Here is a 21,562-nt window from a genome sequence, read left to right on the forward strand (position 1 = left end):
CAATTTTGATTGAAGTGACTGACTAAATTTCAGGCACTGGGCTCTGACTGACTTTAGCCAATCAGAGCATTCCCTTCACCTCTCTCCTTCTATATTGATTGGTTGAGAAACCTAATTGAGGCCAATGAGGTTGAAAAACCTAATTGAAACCAGTAAGATATCACAGGGTGTTGCTGGGCCGATTAGATATCATCTTCCTTCTGAAACCGTCAGAGAGATAGGCTCTTTTCCTTGGGAAGTGTGGTGTGAGCCTATGAGATCTGGAACTGTTGGAATCATTATGTTACTACATTACATTACATTACAGCCACAAAGAAGGGAAGTCTGATGAAGACAGGTGGAGGAAGGCAGAGCTGAGAAATCTCAGAGAAATGGAGTCAGGGAACTGATAACATTGTGAATCTCAGATGTACCTCTGAACTCTGCCTTACCACATGATTTAAGCTGATCTAAGGTGGTCTTTCTGTTCCTACCTTCTTTTCTTCTTCCTTCTTGTTGCTGCTACTTTTATTTGCATCATGAAGAATCTTACATGATATAATTTGTCAGGATAAAACCCAAACTTCTGAGTGTGAAATCAAAAGCTCCTCATGATATGATTCTTTTCTAACAATGTATGTAGCTCCATTTTCAGAACTACTCCGCTCCCCTTTGCCTTCACATCTCTTATATTTTTGATGTTCTTAACCATATCAACCCCATAAAGTTGCTAGGCTAGGTCACACTTTCATATGCCTGTTTTCATATACCCCCAAAATCTTATTCTTTTTTTAGGATTAGTCTTAATAAGTATCCTCTGCAAATACTTCTTTTCCTCATTTAAGCAGTTTTGATTATTTTCTCCTTTGTGAAATTGTTGTGATTAATATATCAGCTTAGTTTGACAGATATTTCTTACCTACTAAGTGCTAGACTTGGACCCTGTTTTCAAAGCTCTTTAATTCTAGCTGAGTAATATGACGTGTTTTTTGTACACATCGCTCTTTATTGTAGTTACTTTTGTACTGAGATTTTCTGACAAAATCTAATGTGCTGTAATAGATCATATTGTTAATACACATCTTAAGACGTTTCCATTAGTTATTACTGCCTAATTCTAATAAAATTTTTTGCAAATATTCATTGAAAATAAATATAATGATTGGTTTTAATAATACAAATATAACATTTTTCCCCAGATTTTCCTGTCAAAAATTATAGAGTCCTCTGACAAAAATTGGGTTAATATTGTTTGTAACCTGGAAAACATTTTTCAGTAAAATGGCTAATAATTTTTTCCCTATCTGACTTGATCTGCTTTTTAGATCCTTTCGTATAAGAAGTAGTAATTCTTTTAAAGTAAATATTTCTCTAAGAGCCTGCTTTGATAGTCCATACACATCTTTCTCTTCTCTGTATCTAGAACCCCTGTATTTTCAGCTATGCCCCAGGGTTCAGGACTAATCCTATCTATAAACCTCTGTTGATATAACTTGTGCACATTTATTCAATATTCACATGATTCAGGAGCATGTCCTCAACTTTACAGTGTGTTGCTTTGACTGTGGGCTTAGCTTTATGGATTGAAAGCTCCTCCTGGAGCTGACCAAGCTTTCATCTTGAACTGCCATTTCAGTTGCTGGATGCCTTTTTTTTTTTTTTTTTTTTTTTTTTTTTTGCTGGGCCACATTCCCTGTTTGGTATCCTATCCCATCAGAGGCTAAGGTCATGAATTTCTTGCCTTTCTAAGTTCTGCAGGCTTTTCCTTAATTCCAACTCTGGTTGTGGTACTCCCCCGTAAGTATTACCAGACCAATTTGGAGACATCTGCTTGCTGACTACCCATTTAATTTTTTAAAAAGTTATTATTCACTATATTATATTTGCCTGCTGGGAGACCTACTGTATTGTTTCTTACTGTACAGGTGTTAGACCTGACCACTTGTCTCAACTTTTCCTTCTATTCAATTCTTGAGATCAGGGTTTGGCAAATAATCTGTCTCACTCCTTGCTTTTATAAATAAAATTGTATTGGAACACAATCCTGCTCACTCCTTTAATTATTGTCTATGGCTACATTTATCCTACAATGGTAGGGTTGAATAGTTGCCACAGAGAACATATTGTCCACAAATTTGAAAACATTTATCTGGCCCTTTACCAGAAAAAATTTATCAACTGTATAAAGTATAGCTTATAGCCTTGTACTTTTCATATGGTGCCTATTTCAAACATTGTACTTTTTATTTGTAGAGAACTTAATAAAAATTAACAACTTATCAGATTTTTCATGTAATTTTAAAATTTACTTAGTCAAATATTGGCAGAAGAAGTCCTAGAATTTAAACTTCATTGCTAATTTTTCTTCATTTTTACCATCGTTTTGTTAAAGTGTCTCATCCACAATATATATAGGTTTAACTGATTATATTAATTGATACTTTTTACCCGTGTTTAATCATGTACCCGTAGTACCAAATGCCAGGTGTTGTCCAATTTATTTTCTCAATACTTTTACAACGTATTCATTTCTCTCCATCTTTACTTCTGTCACCCTAAGGCAATTCCATCATTTCTTTTTCCCCATCCAATCCATTGTCTATGTACCAGAGTGAGCTTTGAAAAACTCAGATGTGACAAGCACTACGACTCCTTCACTGATTTTGCATTAATTGTAGGATAAAAACTTAAATATGGACCTATTCTGCATTAACCTCTGAGCTTCTCAAAAGAACTATGCTTTTTTCTATTTTGGAGTTTTTCTCAATATACTCCATATTTCTGCAATGCCCATGTCTCTCTATTTAATCTATTTGTATCAGCTTATCCTTTGGAGCTCAGCTTAAATGTCAGTTCCTCAGAGGAGCCTTCTTTAAGTAGAAAATAGGTTCCTTAGGCCGGGCGCGGTGGCTCAAGCCTGTAATCCCAGCACTTTGGGAGGCCGAGACGGGTGGATCACGAGGTCAGGCGATCGAGACCATCCTGGTGAACACAGTGAAACCCCGTCTCTACTAAAACTACAAAAAACTAGCCGGGCGAGGTGGCGAGCGCCTGTAGTCCCAGCTACTCGGGAGGCTGAGGCAGGAGAATGGCGTGAACCCGGGAGGCGGAGCTTGCAGTGAGCTGAGATCTGGCCACTGCACTCCAGCCTGGGCGACAGAGCGAGACTCCGTCTCAAAAAAAAAAAAAAAAAAAAGAGGTTCCTTTCAAAGGCAGGTTGCGTGGCTGATTTTTTCCCTATTGTATCATCAGCAAATAATGTTTACTCTGTGGAATGTCTAAAGATGGTAAGTGTTGTATGTCTGCTTTTTTGGTGAACGTTCAAAATGTAAATAGTTTACAAATTCTACTAATTCTTAAAGATCACCTCTTGTTTTGCCTGTGTGACACCATGTGTTGTATAGGGTATACAAACTAGGAGATTTGTCTCTGTTAGCAAAGTCAATCACTTGCAATTAGATTATAGGAATTCATTGTTAAAAAAATTACTGGGATTTAAGTTATGTGTGAAAAATTGTTAAAATAGAATTGCTGTATGCATTCTTATCTGTGTCTAAAGTCCTTAAGACCATCCTTACTTTGGAGAGCATCTAGAAGGACTTACAGGACTCAAGATGTAGTTGTACACATTACTAAGATTTATTATAGCAATGTAGTAAGGATACATACTTGGGTCATAAGAGGAAAAGACATAGGTTGAGTCTGGAGAAACTTATGCATGTGATTCCTTTTGCCCTCTGCCTCCTGTGAAGGCACAGGTACACTTGAGTATTGAGTATACTCCTTTTTCCACCAACAAAAAAATACACTAATGTGTGTGTTGTTTGAAGCCTATTCAGTGCCCAGGGTTTTTTTTGGGGGCTGGTCATATAAACAACCTCTGCCTTTCAAGTACCAAAATTCCGGACTCCTAGAAAGAAAGCAGATGTTCAGTATAAGCTTTACTTTTTGTATAGAAGGCTCAACATAGTAAACCACTCTTATCTTAGAGGATACGGGGAAGGCAACTTCCCAGACTTCACCAGTCAAGGCCCAGCTTTCCAGGCAGACTTTCCAAAGGATAGCAGTCTTAGCCTTGCTATGTTGTCTTTTTTGTACTGTTCTTAAAATAATGTTTTCTAATGTTTTTTGCTTTTTATTCTAGTTACGGAGGTACTTTTAGCTAGATACATTCCTACACTGAATTAAATTGAAGTTCTTTTAGTAACTGAGAAAGGGGAATGAGTAGTAGGTAGGCGGCTACTAATCCTATTATGCTAAGATTTTTTTCAAGTCTCCTTTGGGAAAAATTTGAATGCCTAATGGGGCACATCATGTGCTACACTTGCTCTTGTTCACTATGCTTAAGCCACATTGATCTGTTTTCCGTTATTTAAATAAAACAAACTTTCTTCTGCTGCAGGGCTTTCACTGTGTTATTCACTTTTCCTGTTATGTCCTTTCTATTTTTACTTGGCTTATAACCACTTATTTTTCATGTCTCAATTTAAACTTCATCTGTCATATCTCACTACCCTCTCCTCCTGTGTCTCTTAGGTTAGCTACTCCCAGTATTACCTTTCAATTGTATTATAATTGTTTACTGTCTTTTCTTTTCTAGAGGAACATATCTCATCCTAGCATATCACATGAATGAATGAATGAACGTAAAATTTGGGTGGAGGAGAAAAGGAGAGTGCTAGAGGAAAAGGAAGGAAAGAGATTAAGATTTGTATGACGTTTTTGAGAGTTATATATTTAATAACTCAGAATTACCCTACCTAGTATTGTAGCCACCAGTCACATGTAGCTATTGGGTACTTACATGTAGCTAATCTGAATTGAGAAGTAAGTGTAAAATACTTACTAGGTTCAAATACTTTTTAAAAAAGAATGTAAATATCTTAATTTCATTACATTTTAAAGTCAATAAATTGTATTTGGATATATTGAATAAGTAAAAACGTTAATATTGATTTCACCTATTTTTACTTTTTAAATGTGGTTAGTACAACATTTTAAATGGCATTTTCTAATAGAGAGTACTTGCTCGGAAAGTGAGGTGATGATGTTTTACCTTAGTATGTGGTCCTACGAATTTAACTTTAGGCTATTATCAAGAAAAAAGTAGCTATCTAAAAAATGGCACATTATCTTTTCTTTCATATTGTACTGTTACTACTTTGCGGCAAAAAATGTTGTGTTTTCTGTTTACTCTTTTTTCTGTTTACTCTTTTCATTATTTTCTGTTTACTCATTTTCTGTTTACTCTTTTTTCATTATGTAAGTAAATGATCAAAACACCTGTAAGAGATCATGTTCATGTTTATTCCCTCTAATAACATTTATAATAGTAACAATAATTGCTAATACGTAAATGATTGTTGTGTGCTTGGCACTGTTCTAAGGGCTTCATATATATTAACCCATTTAATCCTTAGAATAGCCCTGTTGTTAGATACCATTATCATTCCCTTTTAACAGATGAGGAAGCTGGGGTGCAGAGGCAGTAAGTAACACTGTTAAGGACACAGGCACAGCATGTTTGAGTCTTAATTCCGCTACCTGATAATGATAGTACCTAAGAATGTGATTTAGAGTATTAAATGTGATTCAGACATAATGTACTTTCAGAGTTCTGGCTTTATGACTTACTACATGTGACTTTTCACATAGTAGGCATTCAGTAGGTATTTTTTTATTTGAAGAGCACTGAGAAGGTGTAGTTTCTGGTTTATACTTTCCAGCTATATTATATGTGGGTATTTTTGTGTATTTTATTTTTGGTAATATAGTTTGGAATCTCAAAATACAGAAGAGCTGTGCATATATGAACCTTACTAAGCCTCATTATAAAAGACACATGAGTCGATTCCTTTTCCTGGCAAATCCTTCCAGGATAAAAATAGAGCTGTCACTAGAACAAAAAAAAGTATGGAAAAAGAAAGCTACTCGTTTTGGTAGTGGCTAGGCTTGCTTTGGGCCATATCTGTTTGTGCCAGTTTGTTTACTTATTATCTATGGTGACTTTTGCACAGTGGCTGACTTGAGTACTTGCAATAGAGATTTCATGGCTTACAAAGATTTTGGCCCTTTGCATAAAACATCTGCCAATTTCTGACTCATGAACATATCAATCCAATAAAAGAATCTAGTGCTGGACCACAATTAAATTTGAATCTCCTAGGTTTTTCCTGAGCTGCTCCCTTAAAGGTATGCGGGTTAGACTGCCTTGAGATTGTTCTTAGGAGAAAGTTGGATTTTGATTATATCCAAATATGGTCAGAGTGGAATCCTGAGGGTTCACAATAAGTATATCCCAGGAGTCGGCAAACTGCAGCTTGCAGTGGCCTGGTCTTGTATTGCTTACAAGCTAAGAATGTTTTTTTACATTGTTAGAGGATTGAAAAAAGAGGAGGAAGAAGAAGAAATATGAGAGTCCACATGCAGCCCACAAAGTCTAAAATATTTACTATCTGGCCCTTTACAGAAGAAGTTTGTGGATCCTTGGTCTGCATAACCGGCACTGTTTTTTCTGATCACTACCCCTGGTAGTAGCCAAAAGGAGACGATTCCTTTGTGATGACAGATGCATTTATTGACATTTATTTACAGTCTTAGCACTGTAGACTAAGAGAGGGTAAGGGAGGTGGAGTTTTGTGTTTCAGTTGATTTATAAGGATGCCGTTTTGGTGTTTGATAATATTTGATGTCTCTGGATTAGATAGCGAGCATGGAATATCCATCAAATATTGTTCACTATTTAGCTGTTGTGTGCTCTTTATGATAAAAGGGCATTCTCAAAGTGCCATTGTTATATGGCACATGGTCTTGAAAACTGAAGATATGTAATAGCTTAATTGTTATGGCCACAGTGGTGCAGAGGGAGTCAACTGATCAGAATGAATGGGAGGTGGGTGGGAATGAAGTTAAGTTTGACAAGAGTAGTCTGGACAGGGAAGGGGTGGTAATGCCTCATGCAATGTGGCTTTTCTTATGATGTAAACTGGTTGAATTTTGGTAGTCACAAGTCTGTCATACGGTAGTAATCTCTGCATCAGAAACAGTCCTTTGCTTTTTGCCCAGTCTATGATGGTGAATATGTTGCTATGTGATACAGTGATGGATCCAGGCAGCAACTGTGACAATCTGGGTGGTGCAGGTTTGATCAATACCTTGATTCCAGTTGATCTTATCCTGGAATGGTCCCCTACTGTCATCAGCATGAGTGATCCAGATTATCTGATCAGCAATAGTTTTTTTCTATAGTTTATGGCCTCTAAGCTTTAGTTTTTAAATCTGCCTCTCTAGTTTTCCAAGTGACAGCATAAACAGGTAGGCCATTGGAAATAACAATCAGTCATTTATAACAAGATTCCTCAAGGGGAATAATTGCCAAATTATGAGAATGGCCTTGAATTTTGCTCACTGCATTATGCCCACTGAATAGCTGGAGCTAAGATAAAACAGCAGCAGTAGCACAATGTATACCATTGGGTTTCAGTTTAGTTGAATCATCAGTGAATCAGACTCTGACATTTTGGGGAATTTTCATGTATCAAAGGCCCCATTAGTCCTGCAGCTTGACTTCAAGTGGCAAAATGAGAGTTAAAGTTTCTCCCGAAGGGATGTGTCTTATTATGGTTTGTGCTTCTATAATAGAATACCACAGGCAGGATAATTTATAATGAATGGAAATCTGTTGGATCACAGTTCTGGAGGCCGAGAGGTCAAATATCGAGATGCTGGCATCTGGCAAGAGCCTTCTTGCTGCCTCCTCACACGGCAGAAAGGCAAAGAGAGTGAGTGAGTGTGTGTGCGTGCACAATGGTGAGAGGCGCTAGTCCACTTCTGTGATAACAAGCCTACTCTTGCTATAATGGCATTAGTCCATCCATGAGGGCAGAGTCCTCATGACTTAAACATCTCTTTAAAATCCCATCTTCCAGTACTGTCACAATGACAATTAAATTTCAATATGAGTTTTGGAGGCGACAAACATTCAAACCATAGCAGGGTGGCTGCCACTTTTTCATGTAAATTCAAAAAGCTTGTGGGTGCCAAGCCTGGTATGTTCTTGAATATGCTGTTTTCATTTGACCAGGGGCAGCCACCTTACTCAGATCGAGCCAGTTGTGATGTCTATCTGTAAGTTTAAAGTCCACAAAACTGGTGTTGGGCAAATCGGAATTTTTTTCTGAGAGTTTTGAACTTGGAACCAGAGAAAAATCAGGCATGTTTGTTTTTAGTGGCAAAAAAGTGTAAGAATTGGTGGTTGTCGTTGTTTATGTTTCCTGCCATGATGAGAAATTAGGTCTACAGAGAGCTTAACGTCATCTGAAGAGACAAAGAGACAGAGTTTTGGAGTGATTTGAGACTGTGCTTCCGATAGTTTCTGAGGCCTTGTCTTTCCCTTATCTTCACTGGGTTTTACCAGTAAATCTCAGATTTTGTTTAGGCTAGTTTAAATTAGGCTAGTTTAAATTCACTGACCAAAATATGAGTCCCAACACATACATCTCACTCTCTTAGGCACAGTATAATTACTGATGGTTTGGCATGTTAATTTAAGACATATTAATTTGTATTTCACCTAGACCCATTTCTGTTTGTCTGTGTTGATGTCATGGAAGAAGGAATGAAAAATGTATGCACATTAAACTATATGTTATTTCCAAATTTGTCAGAGTTGTTGTCATTCATATGAAGTGGTTTTCTCTAAGACACAGAGGAAATATAAAAGGTTAAAATATACTTTGGATTAAAGGTAATAAAATTAGAAACAAAGATTTGATTGGCACAAGCAAGAAAAGTTATGGAGTTATGGGTTATGTTAGACTCCTAGGGAATATGAATCTGTACTTTGAACATGACTTAGTACATTGGTGAGAGAGCTAACATGAGTTTGGATTGATTGTACATCAGAAGATTCACCAAGAAGAACTGAGAAATTCTTCTTAGTTTTATTCTTTACTAATCAGAATTTTGAGCAGTATTGTTGACATTAGAAAAGATTTAAAAATACCTAACAGGTTTCCAATAAGCTATTTGAAGAGGAAGAAAAATGAAAAACAAGGAGAGAAATGTTACTTTTTTTAAAAGTTAGAGGCTTTAATAACTATTCTCTCAGAATATATCTTTGAAGTTTATTCTGTTACACAGAAAAAACACATCTAAACAACTGTTGCTTTTCTAAATTCTTTTGGCTAATACTTTTCAGTCTGTGGACACACCATATTCTCAGATTTTTAAAACTTCTTTGAAATTTTTTTTTTTTTTTTTTGTGGCCAGTTTTGCAGCCACATAAGGAAATAAGTACCTCAGCTATGTATTCAGGAATGGAGTCTCACTCTATCACCCAGGCTGGAGTACAGGGGCACAACCATCATAGCTGACTGCAACCTCGAACTCATGGACTCAGGCCATGCTCCTGCCCCAGCCTCCCCAGCAGCTGATACTACAGCTGTGCACCACCATGCCCAGCCAGTACCTCAGCTTCATACACATACTTCCTTTTCTTTTAGAGACTCAGAGGCAGACATAGAAACAAAATGCAATTTTGAGTATTTATCCAGAACTATACCTTGTGTTAGAATATAAAGATTTATTGGGATCCAGTGTTACTTATTACTGCTCTTGGCTCTGAATGGTTATTTATTTATTTCAAACATTCAGACTCACCCCTCAAATAATCAAGATTTGGCATCACTGGGACAATTAAGAAGGATGACCTGTAGGCCATAAATGTAGTTGCGAATGAAGAGTACCAAATATGTTTTTATCAGTGAAACACTGATGTAGTTAACCTATGAGTACTTAGAAAGACAACACATTTTTGTCTGTCTAATCCACTAGCATAGTCAGGATCTTCTGGTTTAAATTCTAGCACCATGTAACTTCCTTCCCAGTTCACCCCCAATATTGGTATTTACTACTGGTGGTATCTTAGGCATCTTACTTAGATTATTGAAATTTACAATTTCTTCATTGTAAAATATGGATAATACATTTTTCATGTTTTGGTTGTGATAAATTGCATTCATCACAGTGCCTAACTTGGTAATTGGTGGCTACTGTTATTGATTATAGTAACAGCAGTGATCAAATCTCTCTTGGATTATTTCATGATTTTATGAAGGGTAACAGGGTTTTCTAATTCTGTAAAAGAAAGGAATGAGTTAAAACTAGAAGAAATTTAGTGGATTAAAAGAAAAACCAGTGGATTTTAAAAACTCAAACAGGATGACAGTTATTCATTGTATGACATTGTATTATTTGTTTTCTAACATGTTTCCTTTGAATGGTCCATATGGGTGCTTTGTTAACATATACCTCAATTTTCTTCATGAGGCAAATAGTTGTTAATGTCTAATACAAAAGATGGCCATTACATATTATAAAGTGCTCATTATTGGTATATATATCGCCTTTGATATAGGAGATTATTTTATTTATTTTATTTTATTTTGTTTATTTTATTTTTATTTTTTTGAGATGGAGTCTTACTCTGTCACCCAGACTGGAGTGCAGTGGCATGATCTTGGCTCACAGTAACCTCTGCCTCCTGGGTTCAAGTGATTCTCATGCCTCAGCCTCCCAAGTAGCTGGGATTCCAGGCTAATACCAGCTACTTTTTGTATTTTCAGTAGACACGGGGTTTCACCAGGCTGGTGTCGAACTCCTGACCTCAAGTGATCTGCCCGTCTTGGTCTCCCAAAGTGCTGAGATTACAGGTGTGAGCCACCGTGCTCAGCCTGACATAGGAGACGATTTTAATTAGTATGTGGGAAACTTTAATTTTAGAAATTATTTATTTTAGTGTGTATTAGGAAAAATATATCCCACATATTTACATACATGATTTCAAATATTACTGCTTAAGATAATAGTGGAATAAAAGTTTGCTTATAATATAAATTTATTGTAACCTAAAAATAGTAAAATGAGTAAATTTAAAGAAAAAATATTAATAGTATTATTAATAATTATTGAGTGGTTATTATATATGAGGCACTCTTGTACGTACTTGCTATCTGTTGTGTCATTTAGTCCTTACAACAGTTTTGGGAGGTAGGTATTATTTCCATTGTACAAATGAGAATATGAGACATTAGAGAACAGAGAAGTAAACATTCTTGCCCTTAGTTATGAATCTAGTAAGTGGCAGAGCTGGAATATCAATCCATGTACTCTGACAGTGTCTGACCTCTTAGTCCCTATGTAATAACTGCTGCTGCTTTAATAAATAATAGTACAAATGATACATGGATAGGGTAGTAATAAAGTTGGTATACAAATACATGAAGTTTGTAAAAACTGCTCTAGATAATGAAATATTTCTAATCTACAAAACATTTTCATATATGTATATATTAAATTGAATAGAGATGCATTCAAAGAATCTATTAAGATTATTCTAAATATTAAAGGGAACATTATTGTCATTCACATAATGAAATAATACTTTATTTAAAAAACAACATATGGTGAAGTATAGTAAGTTTTTTCCACCACTTCTGCACCTGCTTCTGTGAAAAGGAAATATTCGTAGTTTATAATGAGTGAAAGTTGTTTTTTTAGGTCATTCACAACTGTGTTCCAAACTGTTTGATATTTTAGCTTCGAAATTTAACATCCTAACAAAAGTCATGTGACATCAGCAGTGAGGTGCAATGAGAGGTCTCTCAGGAATACTCTTAATAGAAAGGAAGACTTTGGGTCTGTGAGGTTGTGTGGGCTTGAATGTGATTTTTATTTGATATATGAGCTGTGACATAACTGTTGCATGACTGAGATGTGCTTGTAAGTGCTGTACTATGCAGATGGATTTTTTTTTTTTCTGAAACAAAGCCAAAAATAAAATCTTGAATGTGTTCATGTAGTGGGAAAAGAATACTTCATAGAAACATATGGAAACATTTCTAAGTTTTTTTTCATTATATGAACCTTTTACTTTCTAAGCATTTTTATGATTGTTCAAGTTAACATGTCATTTACCTCATATTTTCCAAGTTTAGTGAGACATGGGAAATCTTATAGTACTGAGATGTTTGCCAGATAATTTTTAGGAATGCACATTTTTGGATTAGATGAAATGATTATTAGAAAATTAGGATTGAATAATGGGTTTATTTTTCATTAAGTTATTAATCATAAGACTATAGCTAATTAATTATATTCATATGATGGGATTTGGTGGGGAGATGTATTGAGTGGTTATTTTCTTTTTACTCACTTTTAAATTATTAAAGCATAGGACAACATTAAAGGAAATCATAAAAGGAAAAAGATACAAGTATGGCATGACTGTTTTTAATTTTTCACATTCCCTTCCAACTCATGTCTTCATATATAAATTTTTACATGGTTTTATTTATTATGTGTTTACTATTTTATGTTATGCTCTTCTTTTCATAACATTATGTTTTAAAATTTCTCTTTATGGTGGTCACATACCACTCTGATTGTCTCTCTCATTGTGGAAAGCATACAAATAGAAAATTTCCTTAGATTCAAAGTTCCTCCCAAGGTCTCATTTTATCTTCCTCTTTTCTGTCACAGAGAAATGACTTAGAATTATATACATGCTGCCTCTCCAGTTAGCTTTGATGCTGAGTCCAGTGTATGTTTTGTAGTTCTAACTTCCTGACTCTGTATTTGATATACGTGGAACTCTCTTCTGGTTTGTGGGCTCTTCTCCTTTGTCTTTTTATTGTTGGTCTTAAGAGAGTACACTGAGTAATCTCTTTCTCCTATGTTGCTTCAGCTACAACCTATTCGCTGACAACTGCTTCATTTAATGCTGTAGCCCAGAACATCTTCCTGAAACTGTTAAATTTAATTGAATATGCCAAGGCATCTAACACTCACTATATTCAGAAGGAAATTTAACTCTTATTTTCTAATCATAGCTAATTGTATCACAATTCACCCCTTGTTTTATGTAAAACACCTAGGGATTCTCTTTAATGTTCTGTTATTTCTTCCTGCTAAATCTTCCTGGGCTCTACTTTGTGTTACCATGCTTTTGTTTCTAATAGTACTGTTGTAATAGTATCTTTCCAAGTTCTCTCTTGTTTTTCTTTGCAATTCATTCTCTCCAATGCAGTCTCAGTGATCTTTCTAAAATGGAATTCTGATTGTATCCTTCAGTGGTTTCTCATTTGTCCTCAAGATAAAGTTGGAACTTCTTCCCATGTTAGTACATGGTCATTTCATGACCTTCTCTTAGACTCATTGTGGGAAACTTTCTTCCTCAAGCCTCTTTTTCCTTCCCTCTCCCCTCCCCTCCCCTCCCCCCCCCCCCTCTGTCTTTGATGGAGTCTCACTCTGTCGCCCAGGCTGGAGTGCAGTGGCGCCATCACAGCTCACTGCAAGTTCTGCCTCCTGGTTCACGCCATTCTCCTGCCTCAGCCTCCCGAGTAGCTGGGACTACGGGCTCCTGCCACCACGTCCAGCTAATTTTTTGTATTTTTAGTAGAGACGGGGTTTCACTGTGTTAGCCAGGATGGTCTGAACTACTTATAGTATACTTCAAGCCAAAACATATAGCCTCTCATACCTGCTTGCTGTTGCACATGCTACTGCATCTTCCTGCAACCTCTTGCCTACTGTAATAACCATTTCTTCTTGTGTGCTTAACCTATTTTCCATTAAGACATAGCTGAAGCTTCAGATCCTTCAGACTGCTTTAGGTGTACTTCTTTTAAGTTCCCAGAGTATGCTATCTAACATGTTGTGCCAGTTATATAGTATATGCCTTACATACTTTTAAATTGAATTATTTAATATTATTCCACTGACATCTTTTTTTAAAGAAATTCATTAACACTTGAAATGTAGGTGATTTATTATTGTTCTTAGATACAACATTTTGTATCTTCATGCATGTTGATATTTTTAAGTTACTTTCCTGCAAAAATTTCTGAGAGCACAAATATCGGGTCAAAATTAGGGACACTTCTTATGATTCTTGGGCATTGCCTTTCAGGTAATGATTCTTAATATCAATCTTGCCTAAATTACATGTTATAGATATAATAATCTTCAGAAAGCAAGACTCTTGGTACTGATGGCATCTTCTCTGTGTAAATAAATTTTTAAAAATTGATACATAATATTTTACATGTTTATGTGGTATATGTAATATTTTGTTGCATGCATAAAATGGGTAATAATCAGGTTAGAATATTTGCACTATCCATGACCTTGCGTATTTATCATTTCTATATGTTGAGGACATTTCAGTTTCTTTCTTCCTGTTACTTCAAAATATACACCATTGCTATTAGCCTCCCTACTCTGCCATCAATATTAGAACTTACACCTTCTGTCTAACTGTATGTTTGTACTCATTGACCCATTTCTCTTCATCTCCTGCAACTCATCCACACACTTTTCCCAGCCTCTGGTATCCATCATTCTACTGTCCACCTTCGTGATATCAACTTTTTTAGCTCCCACATATGACTGAGAAAAAGAAATATTTTATCATTAAGAAAAACCTGATCTTGAACTAATATTAATTTTTGTATTCAATAAACATATATAGACACTGTTATATGTTTATCTCTATACCAGGCACTGGGAACACATATAGTAAAATTCTTCCACTCCTTGTGTCGTTCCTTGGTTATTTTCAACATCGATTTCTCAAGAACTCTGAAAATTAACATACATAATAGAATTCATACATGTTTATTGTACTCATTGGAGCTGCCTGCTAAATATGAAGAAAAATCAATGTTATATTTAACCTATTAATGCCGTAAGTATAAAAGATTTTGTTTTTTATATTTTAGGGAATGGCTCAATTACTTGAAAAACTGCCTTTTCCCATATTAACATTTTTGCTTTTATCTTTTAGATTTTAGGAAGGTTTTTAAAATTAGGATCAGATTTTAATAATGAGTAGCAAAAATGAGGTGCTTTTTTTTGGAAAATATAATTAGTAGACTGTTGAATGAAGTTCAGTTTTATTTTTTAACAAGTTGAATGATTAGGATTTATAATATAGTTTATTTGTGTGTACTTCTTAAACTGTTCTGGTTTGTTTCATATATCCATATTAAAATATAAGTAGTAGATGGTTATAGTATTTCTTTGTATATGATATCCACACAAGAACTCTTTGTACTGTTGGTGGTACTGTTATACAGTTCCACACTACAGTAAGTAAATATATTACCTCAACCATTAATCAGCCTACCATTGCCATTGATGACCCAATGCTTAAGTTGTAACACTATGCTGCTGACCCAGACTCAGGGGGCTTATTTTTATTTTTTGATGCATTGCTGTAGGCAATTTTAAGGGTGTGGAACCAAGCCATTTTCTCTCTTGGACTCATTTCCACTTTTATTTCCTATGGGAGGCTTAGCCTTCCTTTCAAATATTTGAATTTCTAAATTGTTCACCTATTCTGTGATTACTAGGTGGAGGAGTAATGCCCATTTTAACATACTGAATTAGAATAAAATGGCTTAACTGTTCTCAGAAAATAGAATGGCTTAGCAATTCTCAAAATTAAAATTTTGTAATTTGTGAAATGCTTTTCTTATAGACACTTTATTTTTTGTATGTGTTTTTCATGGATTACTTTTATTTTGTGCTTATGTGCTAGGAATGTTTGGCTTGGTTTTTGTCCCTAGAGAGTGCAGTTGAGAACTGACAGGTTATATGAAGTTGAAAAGAAATTTAATGAGTTGTAAAAACCAGTGTTTCATTTTTCCTTGGTAACTAATATGTACTTGTGAGGAAGTGTCCAAAAAAATTTAAAATGAATAGACCTTCAGGTAGCCTAGAAACTTTCAGTTTTAACATTAATGAATGTATCTCAAAAACGAAAATAATTTTATTCACTAGGAAAAATAAAGTTATTTTATTTTTAGAATGTGGATGTTTGGGGCTTGAATTTGCTGGCCATAGTTATCCAGTCTCACAGATAAAATATATGTAATCTATATAGTTTTAAAGTGTTTTTTTTTTTTTTTTTTTTTTTTTAAACCTCACTTTTAGTTTGTTTCCTTTCTTCATCAAGAAATTGATGGAACATCCTACTTGTACCAGGTACATTATAAGGCATTGGGGTTTTTAATGTGAAGAAGGTACAGATTGCAGGAGCTCCATCTTTAATAGGGAAACAGACATATAAGCACATAATTATAATAGTGTGTGGTAAGTACTGCTGGATGTTCAAAAGGAAGCCATAAGAAAAGAGCAGATGATTATATTTGAAGGCTTGAGGGAAGAGTTGACATTTTGTGGTTAGGGTGGGTGTGTGTGTGTGTGTGTGTGTGTGTGTGTGTAAATGTTAGTGGAGGATGAGGGTGGTAGTAAGCTCATTCATCACATGTTTCATATAAAATGAATCTTCTGTGCACTGTTAAAAATGACATGTTATTTGTAGGTATAAGGAGTGATTTTTGAAATGGAAACAGGGCTGGTTAGGTTCTCCAGAAAGCTGACCCTGAGATGGAATTAGGACTGCAAACTGCATACTAGTGAGCAACACCTGTGAAAAAGGTTGGGAATAAGATTGGATGGAAAGAGTCATCACATTGTGAAGCTGGTTTTGCAAAGTCTCTGGGCAACCCATTAGGGACCTCTGGAGCAAAGGTTGTTGTAATATTCCTGCATTAGTGGAAATGACTAGGACCTTCTACCACCATTAAATCAGGCATTGGCTCTGGGCTTCTCCATGAGGAGAATGCTCTTGGCTGAAAAGCTGAAGTCAACTTTATAAAAGCTAACAGCTGAAGACTGTCAACTAATCATGCTCCTTGTAGCCAGGCAATGTGTTCATAGTTGAAGGTGGGGGTGGACTTTGGTATGATACTAATTATTCATGGATTGATTGATTGATTGATTGATTCAGTCAGTGTTAATAGTTTGACACTATGTGCTAGGGTTAGGACTGGGCATGGGTGATATGAACAAAACAGACATGTCCCTGTTCTCATGTAGAGCAAAGGTATGGAAGAAGAATTTTCTAAGCAAACCGAAAATCTGATATAAAGGACTTGTTATGGGCAAAACCTTGGCTTAAAGGAGAGATAGAAGGCCACTTTGGTTAGAGAAATCTGAGATTAAAAAAAAAGAGTGCAGGGAAACGAGGTCAGAGAGTTTGGTAGATGTCATATTCTAAAGCCTTGCAAGCCACAGTAAGAATTTTGGATTTTGTTCAAATAGCATTGGGATGTCGTTGGAGGGTTTTAACCAAAGGAGTGATACAATTTGACTTATGGTTTAGGAAATTTACTCCTGCTTACCTGTTTCCACATTCAGTAGGCATAATGCAAATATATATTCACTTCTCACTTAAAGACACACAATGTTGTCACTTGGAGAATTCTTTCATATCACCAGTAATTGTGTAACATCTGCAGAAAACACACATTAATTACATTATTAGAGTTTATTTTTCCCATTTTCTGTGTTTCTGTAGTAACTCATTAACCAGTTATTTTGCTTCTAAGTAACTATTACTGAATTGTAAGAGCCATATTAATTTTAGTTTTTAGTTGAGTAAATAGAACTTATGATACATGTTTGTATTTTTTGCCTATTCTTAGCTCTGAAAAAAGTAAATAAATGCTTGTGTAGGAATTTTATTTAGGCATTTTAAGCTCTTCATGTGAATATCTTGAGTCGTTAAAGTTTAGTCCCTCACTCGATCCATACGACTCTCTGTTGTAGTAAAGGCATTGTTGAAAGCTCCCAGGTTTCCTGCACATAGCAAGGACCTGCACAGTGCTGCCTTCTAGAACTGCTTGTATTTTCCTTGAGGTCAGAAGTCCTCCTCCCACAGGAAGTTTTAGATCTCGTTCCCCTCCAAAATACTGACTTGCCTAATTGAAAGTTATTTTACTCATGTTGATTCTTATTTAAGACTTGTAATTGTGTATGAAAACTAGATTGCAGTTATAAGAAATGTCTGCTCAATGCCCAAGTTTGAACCTTGGCCACACCATTTGTTAACCATATGATTTAGGGAAGTATCTTTACGTCTTTAAAAATCAGTTTCCTCCTCTGTAGAATGATGAACACTGGTAGTACTTGCCTTATAGGAGTATAGTGAGAAGTAAGTGAAATAATATAGAATGTCTGGTATACCATGACTGTTCTATAAATGGAAATTGTTACAGTTTTACTGTTACTTTTAATGGGATTATTACTTTATTAGGGATACTAGAAATGCAGATTCAAGTTGGGCATTCATCTGAAATCTACTCTGGTTTCAGCTTTGGCCTTGGCCTTTGGGAAGTTGAATAGCAGAATTGTCACTTCAGTGTCATTTCTGGCATTCCTGAATTTGTGTGTGAAAATGCTTACCATTATATTTAGTAGCCTAACATTACTTTGATAAATGAGGCATGTCATTTGGACTTTTTGTTAATGTTTCAGTGTTTATTTTTAATTACAGGTAAGCATTCTAAATGTAACAGACAATGAACATATGCTCATAGGCTTTATGTGTTAAAGTTCGGTCAATAAGTTAAAGTATAAATGTTTATCACCAGAGTAAAATACTATAATTGTCAATAATTGTAGAGCTGTTAGTTTCACGTATAGAAATCATGATTTCACAAGTTCAATGATTAGGTCAGGAGATTGACAGTTAACACAAATACTAACCTAGTACATTTTTTTTTCTTGTTAGCTGGATATATTTCTTTTTTTTTTGTTTTCTTTGTCACAGAACACTATTTACAGTAGAGGAAACTGGCATTGCAGTCTGGTGGTATAATGGCTTGTTCACATAAACCAGTACATATTCATCGTTTAGTACAGAAAGCCCTAATGGCACATACCCTATTAAAATTTAGGGCATCTCCGATATTCTCTCTCTGTTTTTCTTTGTCTTCTTTTCTTTTTTTTTTTTTTTTAAATAAATGTTTTCAAGGTTTGTCTAAAAGAAGGCCATATAGGTTCTTGGCTAGCAGAAGATAATTCAGAACAGTTGTTGCACGGTTGGACGGTCACCTTCATTTTTTTTCAACTCATTTTTATTAAAAAACTAAAAAAATGCTCCAACTATCAGTTTTACAAAATCTTTAAGGGAAACACAAGAGCAAAGGTGCTGAGGTAAAAAACACCTGAGGTAGGTTTTTCTGTGTGTTTTTCTCATTTAAAAAATCTGTAAATTTAATGCCCTGGGCCAACAACCTTGTATAAATTGCTACTTTCCTCCACATTTTTTTTTTAAAGAAAGAACGTATTTTGCTCCATACTGATGGCTTATACACCAAAATGCGAAAAGACAAAATACATTCTTTCATTGTGGAATTTTTTTCTTTGTTTGGTTAATTGGTTGGTTTGATGGGTTCCTGTTTTCCTCTTCCAAAATGCTAGGACAAGTACTATTGACTCTTGTTCTTTTTGTTGCTTTTGTGTGATGGGATACTCAGATACGCTTTCCTGTGGGGCGGGGGGGGTGGGGGGGGCGTAGATAGGGGATTGAGATGAAGGGATGAGGGAATTCAAAAGAATGGAGATGGAGAAGTAGGGGAGGGGAGGGTGGGGAGAGATAAACAGAGAGAGAGAGAGAGAATTATATAGCAGTATGCAAAAAACCAGTTTAAAACCCGTGAAGCAAAGAGAAATGGATGTATAAGCTAGACAGGCATAAGGAGTGACACAGTTTCCTCTTCAAGGAGATGGTATCCCTCCTGTTGACATACACAGATGATCCAGAACTGCTGTGAGTGTCCTTCTGACGAGATTTCCCCCTGGGTGGATTTTGTGTGGGTGGCCTCTAAGCTCTTCTGTACACCATGAACCTCCCAAAGAAAGACTATAAAGTCTAGAAAAGCCTGCTTTCTCTTTAAAAAGAAAAAAAAAATTAGTAGTTGATTAAAAATTAGAATTAGTTATTTAATATATTATTTCTCAAATATATTACCGCTGCAGGCACCCTGTGTAACCCAGAGGCCACATATCTTAATGTCCCCTACTAATATGTACACACATACAGAGATTTGCCACAAAAAAGGGTGTGCATTTTGTTTGGCTTTGAAGTTCACCTATGTTACTTCAACCAAAAGGGATAGCGTTGTGGGAGTTAAGGAGAGATCTGAGTGGATGGTGAAGTGGATTGCTGAAGCCTGCAGAAGCCCTGGGAGGCAGGAGGCAGGGCCTGGAGGTTCTGGCAAACCTGGCTGACCTTCCCCACCCCTTCTTGGCCCCTGGGATTCTCAGGGCCTCTACAGAGTCCCCGGCCCCCTTCGCAGACTTCCCATTCCTCAGATGGTCTTCACTTTGCTCCGTATCTGGCTGGCTGTGTTTGGTCTCATTTTGTCAGGTGTCAGAAGGCCTCCATTCATCTATTGTTTTGCTGGTGCCTGTGGGAGGCCTCACTTGCTGCGCTGTGAGGCGACTCCCTGAGGGTATTTCTACTCCTGCTGTTTCACCTGTTGTACAGTTTCCCTGATCTTGTGCTGTGCAGTCTGGCTAGCAAAGAAGTGCCCGATAATTCTGACGATCACTTCCTCATTTTCATGAGGCACAATGACTTCTGCACTGGTTAAGTTCTGTGGTTCATTCACGGTCTTGCTACCTTTGCCAGTCACCTGGCCAGCTGTGGGAGAGGGCACTCTGATATGGGCTTCCAGCTTCACTCCTTTGGGGTTAAAGAATTTTCTTCTTTCAGTTTCCCGAAGATCCGTCCCTGGGCCTTGATGGAGGCTCCGGCGAATCTTGGCAGCTGTTTGATGTGTGCCCCTTTCTTCCCGATGATGGTACCCACAGCCTGGGTTAGGATGAAGAGATTCACAATCTCCTGCTTTGGAGAGTGATGATGCTTGAATGGGCCAAACTGGTGATGAGGGTACAGGCTGGAGAAGTATCCGGAGTGGGTATTAACAGCCAGCATATCATTTTCAAAGGCTTCACGCAGCTTCTTCATAATCTCTATCTCAGCACTGGCACAGGCCTCTACTGTGCCCTTCACGGTGATGGTTCTTTCTGGGTTGTATATGCTCAAATCCTGCAAGGAGGAGATTGTTATCTTGGTCCCTGTTTCATGTTCAATTTTCTTCACATTTCTGCCTTCTTTTGCAATCAGTCTTCCAACCAGCCCATTGTGGGCCATGATTTTCAGAGGAATCTCTTCGGCTGGTTTGGTCTCATCTGCCTCTTTCTGCATGATTTCAAGAATTGTGTGGCTGTGACATGCTTCAGAAGTCCCCTCTGGGGTGGCATGAATGGTGACAGGCTTCTCTTCAGCTCCAGAGTTCTCTTTTCTGTAGATGTCTAGCTGGGACTGGGTCTACTTAGTGATGTTCATTATGGTCAAGCCCTCCTTTCCAATCATGGCACCAAAAAACTGGGGGTGGGATCTGCAGCGGGAAATCTGTCTGGCCTGAGAAGAGTCTCCAGGGCATGGCCTTGCTTCTGGGAAGAGTGGTCCCCACCCTGGGCTCACTGAAGGGGTGAAGGGGAGCTCACCTCTTCATCCAGGGTATAGGAAATCTTGAAGGAGTAGTTCTCAATCTGATGCCCACTTAGCTTCTTCATGGCTATTTTGCTGCTTCTCTTGTTGCATATGTGACGTTGACATCAGCAGTTTCTGTGTCTGTGTTGACTTGTTCCACATTCTCCACTG

General features: G+C 36.6%; 1 protein-coding gene and 1 pseudogene across 42 annotated transcripts in view; one reads left to right on the plus strand and one right to left on the minus strand.

Moving 5' to 3' along the window:
• Window positions 1–21,562, plus strand: part of VPS13B (vacuolar protein sorting 13 homolog B) — an 856,590-nt gene that overhangs the window by 198,606 nt on the left and 636,422 nt on the right. The gene's annotated exons all lie outside the window — the stretch shown is intronic.
• On the minus strand, window positions 20,313–21,489 carry LOC100425488 (insulin-like growth factor 2 mRNA-binding protein 2 pseudogene; annotated as a pseudogene).

Source organism: Macaca mulatta, chromosome 8 (assembly GCF_049350105.2).
Source record: "Macaca mulatta isolate MMU2019108-1 chromosome 8, T2T-MMU8v2.0, whole genome shotgun sequence".
Taxonomy (NCBI): domain Eukaryota; kingdom Metazoa; phylum Chordata; class Mammalia; order Primates; family Cercopithecidae; genus Macaca; species Macaca mulatta.